Raw genomic sequence first — 15,749 nt, forward strand, 5'->3', positions numbered from 1 at the left:
TCCACACAAAGGCTTTGGTGTAGTCAATAAACCAGATGTTTTTCTGGAACTCTCTTGCTTTTTCAATGATCGTATGGATGTTGGCAATTTAATTTCTGGTTCCTCTGCCTTTTCTAAATCCAGCTTGAACATCTGGAAGTTCACAGTTTACATACAGTTGAAGCCTGGCTTGGAGAATTTTGAGCATTACTTTGCTAGCATGTGAGATGAGTGCAATTGTGTGGCTGTTTGAACATTCTTTGGGATTGCCTTTCTTTGGGATTGGAATGAAAACCGACCTTTCCAGTCCTGTGGCCACTGCTGAGTTTTCCACATTTGTTGGCATATTGGGTACAACATTTCAACAGCATCATCTCTTAGGAATTGAAATAGGTAGGTCATCTGGAATTCCATCACCTCCACTAGCTTAGTTCATAGTGATGCTTCTTAAGGCCCACTTGACTTCACACTGCAAGATGTCTGGCTCTAGCTGAATGATCATACCACTGGGTTTACCTGTGTCATTAAGATCTTTTTTACATAGTTCTGTGTATTCTTGCCACCTCTTCTTCATATCCCACCACTGCTGCATAAAAAGACACACTGGTATTCAACAGAAGTTCCTCAGGTTAAGACTTATCTCCTCACTTCTCCATCTCGAATCTGAAATTCAGCCACACTGAACTGATGCCAGTTATTTTAGAGGCCATATATTTTCTCTCTCAGTCACTCACTCCTAACCCCAATATCATATATTTAGGACATATTCATATTTTAGTGAGGGATAGCATTCTACTAAATGCTTACTAATTCTATTTACTTTTTTGGGTGGAGGGTTACACACAGTGTGGCTTGACGGATAGTAATTCCCTAAAAGTGAACTTGAAAGTGAAGTCGTTCAGTTGTGTCTGACTCTTTGGGACCCCGTGGACTGGAGCCTACCAGGCTCCTCCATCCATGGGATTCTTACTGGAGGGGGTTGCCATTTCCTTCTCCAGGGGGTCTTCCCGACCCAGGGATCAAACCTGGGTCTCCCGCATTGCAGGCAGATGCTTTAACCTCTAAGCCACCAGGGGTAATTCCTTTACTAGGGATCAAACCCTGGCTCTCGGTTGTGAAAGAGCAGTCCTAACCACTTGGAATCCCCTGCCCTCTATCTACTGAAAGAGCACGCCTAGAAATGCTGGGCTGGAGGGAGCACAAGCTGGAATCAAGATTGCCAGGAGAAATATCAATAACCTCAGATATGCAGATGACATCAACCTTACGGCAGGAAGTGAAGAAGAACTAAAGAGCCTCTTGATGAAAGTGAAAGACGAGAGTGAAAAAGTTGGCTTAAAGCTTAACATTCAGAAAACTAAGATCATGGCATCCAGTCCCATCACTTCATGGCAGATAGATGGGGAAACAGTGGAAACAGTGGCTGACTTTTTCTGGGTTCCAAAATCACTGCAGATGGTGATTGCAGCAATGAAATTAAAAGATGCTTTCTCCTTGGAAGGAAACTTATGGCCAACCTAGATAGCATATTAAAAAGCAGAGACATTACTTTGCCAAGAAAGGTCCATCTAGTCAAGGCTATGGTTTTTCCAGTGGTCATGTATGGATGTGAGAGTTGGGCTATAAAGAAGGCTGAGTGCCGAAGAATTGATGCTTTTGAACTGTGGTGTTGGAGAAGACTCTTGAGAGTCCCTTGGACTGCAAGGAGATCCAACCAGTCCATCCTAAAGGAGATCAGTCCTGGGTGTTCATTGGACAGACTGATGTTGAAGCTGAAACTCCAATACTTTGGCCACCTGATGCGAAGAGCTGACTCATTGGAAAAGACCTTGATGCTGGGAAAGATTGAGGGCAGGAGGAGAAGGGGATGACAGAGGATGAGATGGATGGATGGCATCACTGACTCGATGGACACGGGTCTGGGTGGACTCCAGGAGTCGGTGATGGACAGGAAGGCCTGTCGTGCTGTGGTTCATGGGGTCACAAAGAGTCGGACATGACTAACCGACTGAACTGAACTGATGAGATTTTTTTATCTCTTCAACTCTCTATTCATCTATCCAGGTTACCTACTCAAAGTGTATTGTAACCACTTCATAAGTAGTTTTCATGAGTCTGTAAGATTGTAAAGGCAGAAATATACTAATCCATTTAGTAATCTTAGAACTGGACAAGGCCTGACTAGACGTAACCAGTAACAGTTTACTGAAAACATGAATGGATGAATGAATAAACAAATAGATCAACTGAATAACTTTAGAAACAAGGAAATTGAGAGACAGTTTGATTTAGAGACTTGCCTGAGACAACTTGTTGAGGAAAAACTGCATTATAACTTACCAGATGACAATTATTATTCATCATGCAGTGTTCCTCCCCTTCTGATATCTTGATAGCAGTACCAGAAAAATCTAAGTATCAATATCATTAGTTTATAACTAAATCTTAGCTACAATAGGCCAGTAAGAATAATATGTTATGTTTTTTAATTGCTTTATATTTAAACCAACTATGTACTTTGGCCACCTGATACAAAGAGCTGACTCTTGCAGAAGACCCTGATGCTGGGAAAGTCTGAAGACATGAGGAGAAGGGGACGACAGAGAATGAGATGATTGGATGGCATCACCAACTCAATGGACATGAGTTTGAGCAAGCTCCAGGAGTTGGTGATGGACAGGGAAGCCCGGTGTGCTGCAGTCCATGGGGTTGCAAAGAGTCAGACACGACTGATCGACTGAACTGAACTGAACAATCTGAATTTAGTGATCTCTGCCTCATGCCTAAGGTGGAGAACAGCTTTGGCAGCTATGATTGAGTGACAGCCTTTTTTATAAAATAACTAGGCTGCCCACTTAGCCCTCTTCTCCACAGTTTCTTGAATACTTGAGTTTTCCTGACTTCCTCCAGTGATTTGTTGAGGTTGTTGCTGTTAAGTTTGGAGAAGTACAGCCAGCTGGCCAGAATCTGATTCCCATGTGTTCTCAATAATTTTTATTCCTGTAAGGGCTAGCCTATCCTCTCAAACCTGACTACACATGAGAATCACCAGGGTAATTTAAAAAAAAAAAACAACCAGTGGGTAATACTATAACGAAAGATAGAGATGAAATTGTTCAGGGGTGGCTCTCGGGCAATAATAGGTTATCAAAACTCCTATCTGATTACAATGTGTGGTTAGGCCTGGCCAAGTCCATTCTTGACTTTTCCAGGTAGAATACCAGAATGGCCTCACCTTTTATTTGATTTGCACATTTCTGCACACAACTTCCGGGGGCAGGAGATGATGCATGCCAATATATAATGACTATTCAAATGCAGAAAGAATGATGCATTTGAAAAGACTGTTCTGTCCTTGTGTTTCAGTTTGGGAATGTGGCTGGTCAGTAATGTCTATGGGGGCCAATGGGAAGATAAAGAACCATTGGATTCCCTACCATCAATGTCTGATCTTGTCGTGGAAAGAACATACTGGAATCCTTTACAGATTTAGTTTTGGAAAGCCCCTCAGTTTCTCCTGGAAGTTGAGGCATGTGGTGGAAGTGTCTGAATACAGAACAAAGAACCATTTCCCCTAATTTATTTTCAATTCCTGCATATTTTTAAACTCAGTTCCCATTCCCCTAAACTCCTTGCATTGAATATGTGACCTGAATAAGTCCTACAGAAATGTTAAATGTTTAAAAAGATGTTGCTCCTAGGCAGCCCTCCAGACTCCTCAGTCCATGGGATTCTCCAGGCAAGAATACTGGAGTAGGTTGCCATTCCCTTCTCCAGGGGATCTTCCCAACCCAGGGATTGAACCTGGGTCTCCCACATTGCAGGCAGATTCTTTACCGTTTGAGCCAGAAGGGAAGCCCAGTATTAACATGGAAGATTAATGAAAAATGAACAAGCTATACTAAGGCGGCAAAATAGAGAGACAGTAACACTCCAGTGCCTTATGACTACCTAAGCAGTGATGATATCAATTCTGGTGTTGGTGGAGATTTAGGCAAAGCCAACTACAACTAACGTACTAGCCAATTCACCTGTCTTTTCTATGCCTCCTTTTCAGAGAAGTTGCTATAGCTCATAATATCCGTCGACTGAGCAGTAGGTCTGGAGAAACCCCCACCTCTGGCCATTGCTGACTGGACAAAAACAGACATTTGGTTTAAGGCTGCTCACTTTATTGATTGGCTAGTGACCAGCCTGGCTTCTCTTCCAATCACTCATACTAATGGTGTCAGAGATATGACGGGAGTTTTGGACACTGAAACCTTAAGGTTATATATACATTCTATGGGCTAATGACCAATTTCACCAATGTGCAGGTTGGTCATTAAACAGAAAAATGTGGTTCCAAATTAAATGTACAATGAATTGGATATTTGGCTTAAAGAGTGACAGAAAATCGCCCAGTGTTAACTCTCCCTTGACTAGAGGGGAAGCGGAAGGGGACTGGCGTGCTCACCCATTGGCCTGAGCACCAGGACCCCACCCCTGCCGAGCCTTCCCGGGACCCGCACCCCCTGGCCGCCGACCTCAAGCTCACAACCCAAACCGCGAGCTTCCACACTCTCCAGGCCTCTACACGGCACACAAGCAGCCCTCGTGCCTCTGCGCCTGAGCGCCCTCGTCCGGGCCCGGGCCGCCATCTTGCGTCTCTACGTCCCTACGTCCCCCTGCTCGGTGCGGGGCCTGCTAGTAGGCGAGCACCAGGCAGCCCCCAAGTGGATACCTGCTTACCGGTCGAACACCGCCAGCTTTCACTTGCCACCTCCTCGCAGCCTCTGTCTCTCATCGACTCTTCTCTCCAGACAGCCTCAACGGAGCTGAAACAGCCGCTCCTGTTCCCAGCCACCATGCCGGCCCCGCAGCCCGTCGCCGGCACCGGAAACTCTGCTGCCTGCTCGCACGTCCTCTTCCCACTCAGAGGGACTAGCGCATTCCAGACCCGCGGCAGCCACGGGTACTGTGGTCTGCGCACCCTCAGGTTCAGTACACCGTCCACCTTCAGCGCCCACGAGAAGAATTACTGGTTCTCACACTCCACGGAGCACGGGAAACGAGCTAGGCGCCACAGGGTGGAGAGGTGTCCCATATACACGGCCCGCTTGTCTCTCCAGCTGCAGGGCTGGCTTGCTCATAGGCTCGCAGAGAAGGGACAGACCCCCGACTGCTGGGATTCTTGCTTCTGGAACGTCATCAAGCACAGGCCTCGGTGGCAGGGTCCTCCTGGATCCTTGGCTCTGAATAAAAATGTTCTGTTCAATGAGCCAGCCTTAATGAACAGAAGCTTTTGGAGCCGCTCCTGGGACTTCTGATGGCTTTTTGGCTGCTGGGAATCCTATGTTTCCTTCGAATTAATCCGGGAGATTCCCGTATTCATTTTTACCTCAGCTACTTTTGGTTCATTAAAGTAACACTGCCCTTAATTAGGAAAATAATGAGTTCAAGAAGGTAAATATCTGTACTTTGATTTTCTTTTGGCACAAAAAGATTAGGTTTGGATTGACAAATGTTCAAGGAAGGTTTTTCACCAGAAGATCAGAGTGGAATGAACCACAGGCTTGTGGATGGAGGAAAAAGCAGGAGAACTTGAAAAATGAGAAAGGCATTTTAAAAGTTACTGGTACTTCATATCAGTAAGATCTTTCTTGTATAAAACATCATAATATTTTTTTCCATGGATAGAAATTTTTTTTGATACTTTAAAAAGGCTGTGTGGGTACACTGCTAAGAAATGCATAAAAAAAAAAAAAGAAAAAAATGCTGTCATTTGAAAGAATGGTGGTGATGATGGTGATGATAACAGTTATTAATTACATGCCAGGCTCTGAGCCAAAACCACAAAGAACTTCATATGGAAGATAATGTTGAATTCTAACAGCAGTTTTATTAAATAAAAGTTTTATGAATATCATGCCTATTTTATGGTTAAGTAAAGCTGAGGTCACAAAGAGTTGGAGCGACTAAACACAGCACACCACAAAACTAAGCTTAGATTAAATCCTATGTTTAAAGTCATATCACTGGAATGTGGTTATGCAAATTCTGAAGGAACTCAGTCTGTTTAAGAGGCTGTGATCTTAACCACTCTGCTTTTATACTTGGAGGAAAACTTTCCTCAGTTTCTTGAGTTGGAACATTGTCCAGGGTAGTGGTAAAGCAAACTGTCTTGAAAGGGAGAGGCTGGGAGTGTGGCTGTCTGAGAGACAATATTTTGCTACAGCTGGTGTTCTTGGAATGAATAGAGACTTTGTAAGATTTAATTTGAAAAAAAAGATTGTCTTGACACGTCTCAGGAACTTGATCAGGAAAAGAAAGGTAAGTCAGAGGACCATTTCAGTCATTAGAACAAAACAAAGATATGGGCTTGGGTTATGGTTGTCCAGGTTTGTGGAAGTTGGTAAAGGAGAAAAAGAGTTATTGACAATTTTAAATTTTGAGTCTAGTGGACTAAAATATTATGGTGCCCTGGGGAGCAATAGGAAAATTTGAAAGTGTCCATTCTTTTCTATGAGGGAAAGAAAAATAATTTTACTGGTTGTTCAGTCAAATTGCAAGCAAAGATGTGAGATCTTTCTTTGTTCAGGTGAATTGTTTTCCTCTTCTGTTCTAGACAAGTCTCCTGAGTGTGGGGCTCAGTATCTCACTCCAGTATTTTAGCTGGTCTTACTGTGGTCTTTGTCTTGTTTTTTGGGACTGTGATTTTTCCTCCTTGATCCATATTTCAATAGCTGGATAGTCTCCTATTGTATTCCCTGATATCCTTTTCTGTTTCCCACAAGGATCCAAGGTTATGGAGATCTGTAGCTCAATACAGTGGTTGGAGTTTCTAACCAGCAGTAGCTCTTTGGTGCTGACTTTATATATTGTTGGATCCTTGCTTACTGACTCATATGCCAGTTCTCATGATGTTGTATTTTGCTTACCATCCGCTATATTAACTTGGTAACTGTTCCTAGATAAGCCTGAATATCATAGATACCTATCTCGTTTCCAGAAAGCAACTATTTCTAGTGGGGCTAATTCTACTTGGGTCACAGTCCAAATACTTTTGTTCTCCCATTGGTGCAAAATTCTTTGATTTAATTAACAGATCAGATATAATGTGTTGCTATAATCTATAGGTTAGTAGGCAGTGTACCAGTGTTTCCTTCCTCTTTTTAAACTTGTAGTCACAAAAAAAGGAAACCACCAATAACCTTAAATTCTTTTCTGTCTTACACAGTGAAAGTCATTCTTATGTTTGACTTGACCAATTCTGTCTCCCAAATGTAACTACTACAGAATTTGCTAAATGAATCTTTTCTGATTTCTGCACATTTATACATATCTGCACATGCTCTCTGATAGATTTATTATATTCATTAATTAGTTTGTTTGTTTACAAAACTAGAATCATGATATGTATATAGGTTTGGGCATTTTTATGCACTTAATTATTATATGTAAGCTTACAAGTCAATATCTCATTTCATTTAATCATTTTATAGTACTCCTTGAATGAAGGTACCGTATTTTTGTTGTTGTTACTTTACTGATGTTGAAACTGCATGTTATGTTTGCAACCAGTATTGTTCTGTGTGAGAGTGTGAATTGTGTGTGTGTGCTACTTAGGCTAATATAACTGAAGATTAGATTCTTAAAGGCTAAATTATTGGGGCAAAGAGTAGGCAAATTTAAAAATTACATACATATTCCCAGACTACGCTTTAAAACTCCTTTTTGCACCAAATATTTGAGTGCCCTTATACCACAGACTTGCCAACATTGAATGCTATCAATGTTTTCATTTAGTAGGTAGTTGTGTAAAAAAAAATCTAATATTTTAATTAAAGTAATGAAGATGAGGATCTCTTTATGTTTGCTGAGACATTAATTTGCGTCTTCATTTATTTTATTCATTTGCTTGTTTACTGAATTTTACTAATTTTACTAATTTAATTGTTTTGGAAATTATTTACTAAGTTCTATCTCCCAGATTTTACTAAACATTTTAGGCAAGAGCTACTCTTTATTAACATGCTATTTGCATTTTTACTTGGTGTAATTTATTAAGATAAATACATTTTTCTTTTTGAGTGCAGCATTTTAAACTTTGTATTATAAACAATATATTGTTTAAAATACAAAAAACTTTGTATTTTAAACAAAGTTTAAAAAAGGTTTAAAACATTGTATTTTAAACCTAGAATGATTAAAAATGCATTAATGTAACAACACTAGTTTTTTTGGATTTTGCATTAAGCAAGGACTACATGGAGAGATAGACTTCATTTATCTGAATGGACATACAACAATAAAAAACTCAAACACATGCACATGCTCTTTAAAAACATGTAAAATATATCAGCCTTGTACAGCCTGCTCTTAATTATGGCAGTATGTTAAAAGAAATTTTAAAACTACTTAGCAGACATAATTGAAATATTTACAAAGAATTAAAAAATTGAGATTATGCTTGCCAGAAGTACTGTGGTATATACAGTTCTTCATATGCTATATTTGTAAGGCACAGCCAGATTTTAGCATATTTGTGAGAGCCACATATAAACAGATTTACTATGTTATTTCCTTGGAAAGTATTGTTTATGACTTCATATTGATTATGAATATAACAGCGATTACAGTGGCAATTTAGGGCTAGATTTACAGGCAACAATGAGATTTCAGTGAATGTGTTTTTAAAAGATGAAGACTGAGGCCTTGAAAGAGAAATAGAAGATGAGAAATTATCATTTCTGAATCTGGAGAGAGATACTCAAAGAGCAAGTCCCAGATTACTGTGGGAATCAAGATAAAGATATCAGACTAGGGAAACTTTCCTTCATTCATTTTCTCACCTTTCTTTCAGCTCAATCACTTTTAATTCCTCTAGGAAAAGGAAATCAGTGGTAGAATTGAATATATGTTTATGCCCATATATCAGTAGACATCTATATCATTCTTCTGTAATTTTTTTCCCTATGACTAAATCAACTAGAAACTTCCTCCACCACTGCAGATGATCTTGGGTTATGAAAAAGGCATCTCTAAGAGAATTTCAGAGGAGAAAAATTCTTGCTGTCAGAGAATTATAACCAGCACAAATGTACATTGTCTCCTAAGTATGTAGTTGGTATGCAGTCAGTTTAAACACTATATACATTAAAATCAATCAATATGTGTGGATTTATCCAGTATTGAATAAATGAATAAAATGAATAAATGAATTTAAAAAATAAATATGAATGATTTAGCCAGTATTTCTTGTGCATTTATGATATCCAAAATCACTGCAGATGGTGACTGCAGCCATGAAATTAAAAGACGCTTACTCCTTGGAAGGAAAGTTATGACCAACCTAGATAGCATATTAAAAAGCAGAGCCATTGCTTTGTCAACAAAGGTCCGTCTAGTCAAGGCTATGGTTTTTCCAGTGGTCATGTATGGATGTGAGAGTTGGATGGTGAAGAAAGCTGAGCACCGAAAAACTGATGCTTTTGAACTGTGGTGTTGGAGAAGACTCTTGAGAGTCCCTTGGACTGCAAGGAGATCCACCCAGTCCATCCTAAAGGAGATCAGTCCTGGGTGTTCATTGGAAGGACTGATGCTGAAGCTGAAACTCCAGTACTTGGCTACCTCATGCGAAGAGTTGACTCACTGGAAAAGACCCTGATGCTGGGAGGGATTGGGGGCAGGAGGAGAAGGGGATGACAGAGGATGAGATGGATGGATGGCATCACCGACTTGATGGGCGTGAGTTTGAGTAAACTCTGGGAGTTGGTGATGGACAGGGAGGCTTGGCATGCTGCCATTCATGGGGTCGCAAAGAGTCAGACATGACTGAGTGACTGAACTGAACTGAAAGAGTACAATGGTGAGTCAAACCAGCAAGTTTCTTTCATGAAACTCAAATATATATTACTATGTAAAGAATATAGTAGTATGGTATAAATCATGGTCTTTGGAGTCTCAGATATTTAGTCTTGTCCCAGCATTGTCACTTACTAGCTATATGACCTTGAACAGTTTATTTGACCTCTCTAAGTGGTCTTAATTATTTTGTCAGAGATTATTTCCTCGTGTCATTCCAGAAGGTATAATAGGAAGAATACTGAACTAGAAGTAGAATCTTGACTTGTTGGTGTCCACTCCTGCCTCCTTTCTCCTACTCACTCTGGGCCTCAGTTTCCTTATCTGTGAGAGAAGATTGGATCAGGTAAGCTACTTCTTAAGCTTCTTCAGGAAGCTTTCTTAAGCTTCTTCCATATTTTAGGATTCAAGGAATCTGTCTTCACACTTAATTTCACATTCATGAGGTAAATTTAGCTTTCCTAGAGTTTCTCCATTCCTTTGTTTTCCAAGTTCTCTTGCAAGACTGTAGTTTTGAATCAAGGAACAAAGTATGTTGAAAGTTTTAAAGTTTCAAAATCATTTATTTACGAGAAAAGACCTTTGCCATTGGATTTCAAACAACGATAGGAGTGGTTTTAAGAAACACAGTCTACACTATAACTTATTTCCCAAGGGCTCCAAAAGACAGACCTCTCCTTCTAAAACTTACATTTTTGGGAAAGGTGGAGCTGAACTCTCATCTGTAGAAAACATCTGTCAGAATACATGACTCATTGCCAGAAGCCCTCTTTTGGAATCTTTTCTTAATAACAACAATGTATAACAAAAAGACGCTTTGTATTTCAGTAATGCCTTTATTTAGACCTCCTTTCCAATCCATTTATAAACATGTCTAAGAAACAGGCTATGTCTAGACTACCAAACAAAAAAGGCACCAGAATCAAACAGGAAGAGTGCTGGAGCATTGCTGAACTGCTGTGTTCAGGAGTTTGAATATTCACAGTAGTTTATTCCATTTATAACTTTCATAAAGATGCTAAGAAAAAAAATACAAATTTTATGGCAGCAGATTTTCATTTAAATCCTTCTCTATAAATTTGGATGCATATAAAACATCTTTGTTAATTATGATTGGGACTGGTGGTCTAAAGAAATGTAGGCTAAGCCATGCTTACGCACACACAAAAAAATTAACCCAGAAGTAAGAGTGTCTTAAAGTATTTTACCCATTTTTAAATTATAATATTTTCTAATTATTGAATTAGGGGAATTCTCTGTGTATTTGAGACACAAGTTCTTTCTCACATACATGTCTTAGAAATATTGTATCCTAGTCCTTTGATTGCCTTTTTGTTTTTGAAATGCAAAAACAAAAGTTTAGTATTTGGAAAAGTTTAGTATTTCCACATAAATTTGGGAAACAAATTGTAGATTACTAAAATACAGTCTACTGAGATTTTGACTGGGATTGAATTGAATCTAAAGATAAATCTGTGGGAACTCCTTGGTGGTCCATTGGTTAGGACCTGGGAGTTTTCACTGCAGTGGCCAAGGTTCAATCCTTGGTTGGGGAACTAAGGTCCTATAAGCTGCACAGTGCCACCAAAAAAAAAAAAAAAAAGATACATTTGCAAAGAATTAATGTCTTAGCAATATTGAGTCATCCAAGTTACAGATTCAAGATAGTTCTCCATTTACTCTAGTCTTCATTTTATCTCAGGTAAGTTTTGTAATTTTCAGTGTATAGGTCTTACATCTCTTCTGTCAATTTTATACATATATATTTCATATATTCTATGTTATTAAAATGACATTATTTTCATAATTTTAGTTTCCAGTTACTCACTGCTAACATAATAGAACTATGATTAATTTTGTAAATTGATCCTGTACCCTTGCAATCTTGTAAATTCATTCACTAGTTCTGATAGCTTTTTTGTCAATTTTATAGGGTTTTATATGCAGATGATTGCCTTTTATTTCTTTTTTCTATCTGAATGCATCAGCTAGAATTCCAGTATAATGTTGGTAATAATGAAAATTATAGCCATCTCGCTTTGTTCCTAACTTTAAAGGAAAATATGTTGTCTTTCACCATTAAGTATAAGCTGGTAGTTTTTCATAGATGTCATTTATCAGATTGCAAAGATTTTTTATCATTATTTGCATTTGAAAACATTCACCAGACTCCACAGAGCACACACATTTGAGGGTAGTGTTCAGAGGTAAAGGATAAGGTACAGAATGAAAAAGAAAATGCAGGCAGGCAGCGTTATCTGAGCAAAATTCCCCAGGGGAGTTCTGGTTCATATGCATGTACCACATGTGTACCATGCTGTGTCTCCAGCTTGAATTGGCTGATGTGTGCACGGATAGTTGGCTCCAGGGGAGTTCCCTGAGAAGCTTTCATTGGCCATTTAATCTGTCAAGCAAGCTTGTCAACGTGGGTATGCTGGTGGCAATCATCAGTAAAGAAACTGACTGAGAAGATCATCAGAAGAGTTTCAGACCTTAAACAGCACATCATATAGTCTGCTTCCTTTATCTGGTCCTAAAGTCACAAAGCAAGCACCCAGGCAGTCTGGTGAGATAAAGAGCCTTTCCAGTCCAATAATAAACCAACTTATTGTCTTCTTATCGTTGGAAGTTCACTTCTGTTCTTAGTTTGCTGAGAGTTTTTATCAAGAATTGATAGTGTATTTTGTCAAACAATTTTTTCGGCAGCTGTCCAGATGATCACATGGTTTTGCCTTTTAAAGCTATTAACAGGGAGAATCATATTGGTTAATTTTCAAGTGAAATTACACAGGCACTCCTGGGATAAACCATATTGCTCATGATGGTTTTGTTTTTTTTTTTTTTACATATTGTTGGATTGAGTTGCTAAAATTTTTTTAGAAATGTTTACATCTGTGATCATAAAGGATATTCATCTCTAGCTTTCTTTTGTTATAATATTTTTACTTGGTTTTGGGTCAGGATCATTATGGTCATATAGAATTGGGAAATGTTCCTTCTTCAATTTTCTTGAAAATTTGTAGAATTGATATTATATTCTCCTTAAATGTTTGGTAGAATTTTCCAGTGAAGCTGTTTGATCTGGGATTTTTATTATAGGAAGATTTTTAACTAGTAATTTGATTCCATTTAGAGCTATTCAGCTGACCTGTTTCTTTCTGAATGAGCTTTATTGGTTTGAGTCTTTAAAGGAAGTTTTTCAGTTCTTGCAAATGGTCAAATTTCTTGTCTTAGAACTTATTATATTCCTTTATTCTTTCAGTACGTTTAAAATTTGTAGTGACATCACCTCTCTTGTTTCAAATTTGGTCATTTGTACCTTCTCACTTATCAATCTGGTTAGAAGTTTTATCAGTTTTATTGGTCTTCTCAGGGAAGCAGTTTTCACTTTTATTTATTTTGTACTTTTCTATTTCCATTTATTTCTGTTTTTCACAATTACTGGTTCATTTCTTCAGTTTTCATTGTGGTTAACTTTGTTAGATTTGATAATTTCTAAATATAGAAGAAATGCTCAGTTGCGTCTCAGTCTTTGTGACCCCCTCCCACTGTAGCCCACCAGGCTCCTCTGTCCATGGGATTTCTCAGACAAGAATACTGGGGTTGGTTGCCATTTCTTCCTCCTCCAGAGGATCTTCCCAATCCAGGAATTGAACCCACATCTCTTGCATCTCCTGCAATGGTAGCATTTTTTACCCCTAAGCCACCTGGGAAACCCATAGAAGAATAGATTCCTGATTTGATAATTTTCTTTTATAACATAGATATGTAGTGCCGTGATTTTGTCTTTTAGTGCCGTTTCAGCTGCATCTCAGACTTTTTGATAGGTTGTGTTTTCATTTTTCTTCTGTTCAGAATACTTTCTTTTTTCATATATTCTTTGACTTATGGATTATTTAAAATTTGGTCTTATAGTTTCCAAATATTTGGGGACTTTCCTAGTATTTTACTGTCACTAATTTAATTCAATTTTGGTACGAGAGCATACGTCATATAATTTGAGACCTTCTAAATTGAGACTTCTTTTACAGCCCTGAATAAAGCCTTTCTTGGGAAATATTCTGTGTGCACTTGGAATAAATGTGTGATCTGTTGTTGTTGAATGGAGAATTTCATAATATCAATTAGTTCATGTTGATTGGTAATTTCGCCCATGGTTTCTGTATCCTTAAGGATATTCTTAAGGATGCTGAAGCTGAAACTCAACATTCAAAAAACTAAGATCATGACATCCAGTCCCATCACTTCATGGCAAGTAGATGGGGAAACAGTGACAGACTCTATTTTGGGGAGCTCAAAAATCACTGCAGATGGTGACTGCAGCCATGAAATTAAAAGACACTTGCTCCTTGGCAGAAATGCCGTGACCAACCTAGACAGCATATTAAAAAGGAGAGACATTACTTTACCAACAAAGGTCTGCATAGTCAAAGCTATGGTTTTTCCAGTAGTCACGTATGGATGTGAGAGTTGGACTATAAAGAAAGCTGAGCGCCAAAGAATTGATGCTTTTGAACTGTGGTGTTGGAGAAGACTCTTGAGAGTCCCTTGGACTGCAAGGAGATCCAACCAGTTCGTCCTAAAGGAAATCAGTCCTGAATATTCATTGGAAGGACTGATGCTGAAGCGGAAGCTCCAAATCTTTGGCCACCTGATGTAAAGAACTGACTCATTGATTGGAAAAGACCCAAACGCTGGGAAAGATTGAAGGCGGGAGGAAAAAGGGATGACAGAGGATGAGATGATTGGATGACATCACTGAATTGATGGACTTGATTTTGAGCAAGCTCTGGGTGTTGGTGATGGACAGGGAAGCCTAGTGAGAGAAACTAGATTAGTGATTTCCTAGAGCTCAGGAATGGTGCAGAGTGGCTAGAGGAAAGAATTACACAAAGGCCAATGGGAAAACACTTGGGAGTTGATGGATCAGTTTAACATCTTGATGGTGATGATGGATCCATAGATTGATAGGTAAATATTAAACACTAAATACTATATTAGTGTTATACTATACTATAAATAAATACTAATATAAATATATTTATATAAATATAAGAAATTTTTATAAATATATATATAAATTTATAAAAATAAATATAAAATATAAATATATATATAAATATAAAAAATAAAATAAATATAAATAAATACTATATTAGTATATATAGAGCCAACTATATTAAAGAGAAAAATCAACACTAGGTATTTCATACTAAATTCAAAGTAGAAAGTGGAGGAAATCTGAATTGTAAGAGTTTCAAGAATTGATCATCGTTGAGACTGGGACAGTTACTACTGGTATTTTAGAAAGTGTGACTTAAACTGTGTCTTGAAGTTAATGGTTATGTTCATGAAGGGATTTTATGGTTAAATGGACCCTAATTTTGGATAGTGCTAAGCATTAGCAATTTCCTGTAACTTTACACAGAAGGAATGTCTCCACATGGTACAAGCAGAAAACAATTGTATTCTAATTCCCCTTTGCCTGTTCAAACTTGTCCGTGGGGCTCGTTATTTCCTGTCTTCGGTTACATGTAGGGTAGCCCTCATGTCTTGTCTAGTCTTATTTCAGTAATTAAAATGTCTAGACTCATGTAACTGGCAAACCCATTTCACTTAGAATCAATGATCTCTCTCCGCTTCCCCTTGTACCTGTTCAAGTGTGGGGTCTTTAGTTAAAATAGAAATAAGCCTTCAGTTTCTGCATTTTTCCAAGTCATTGCTTCTTTCTTTCTCTCCAACCCCTCCCCCTACAGCCTGCCAGCTTGCGCACCCACATTTCTGCCCTCTCCAGTGATGCTGGAAGAAAAGAGGGGAAGGAAATACCTAGTACTGTCATGATCTTGTTTTAACAAACATTTAACTCTTTACCTTATGGAGTGTTCTACTGCACTTCTGGTTACTCAGGTGGTGTATCTTTTTGT

Source organism: Dama dama, chromosome 18 (genome assembly GCF_033118175.1).
Source record: "Dama dama isolate Ldn47 chromosome 18, ASM3311817v1, whole genome shotgun sequence".
NCBI lineage: Eukaryota > Metazoa > Chordata > Mammalia > Artiodactyla > Cervidae > Dama > Dama dama.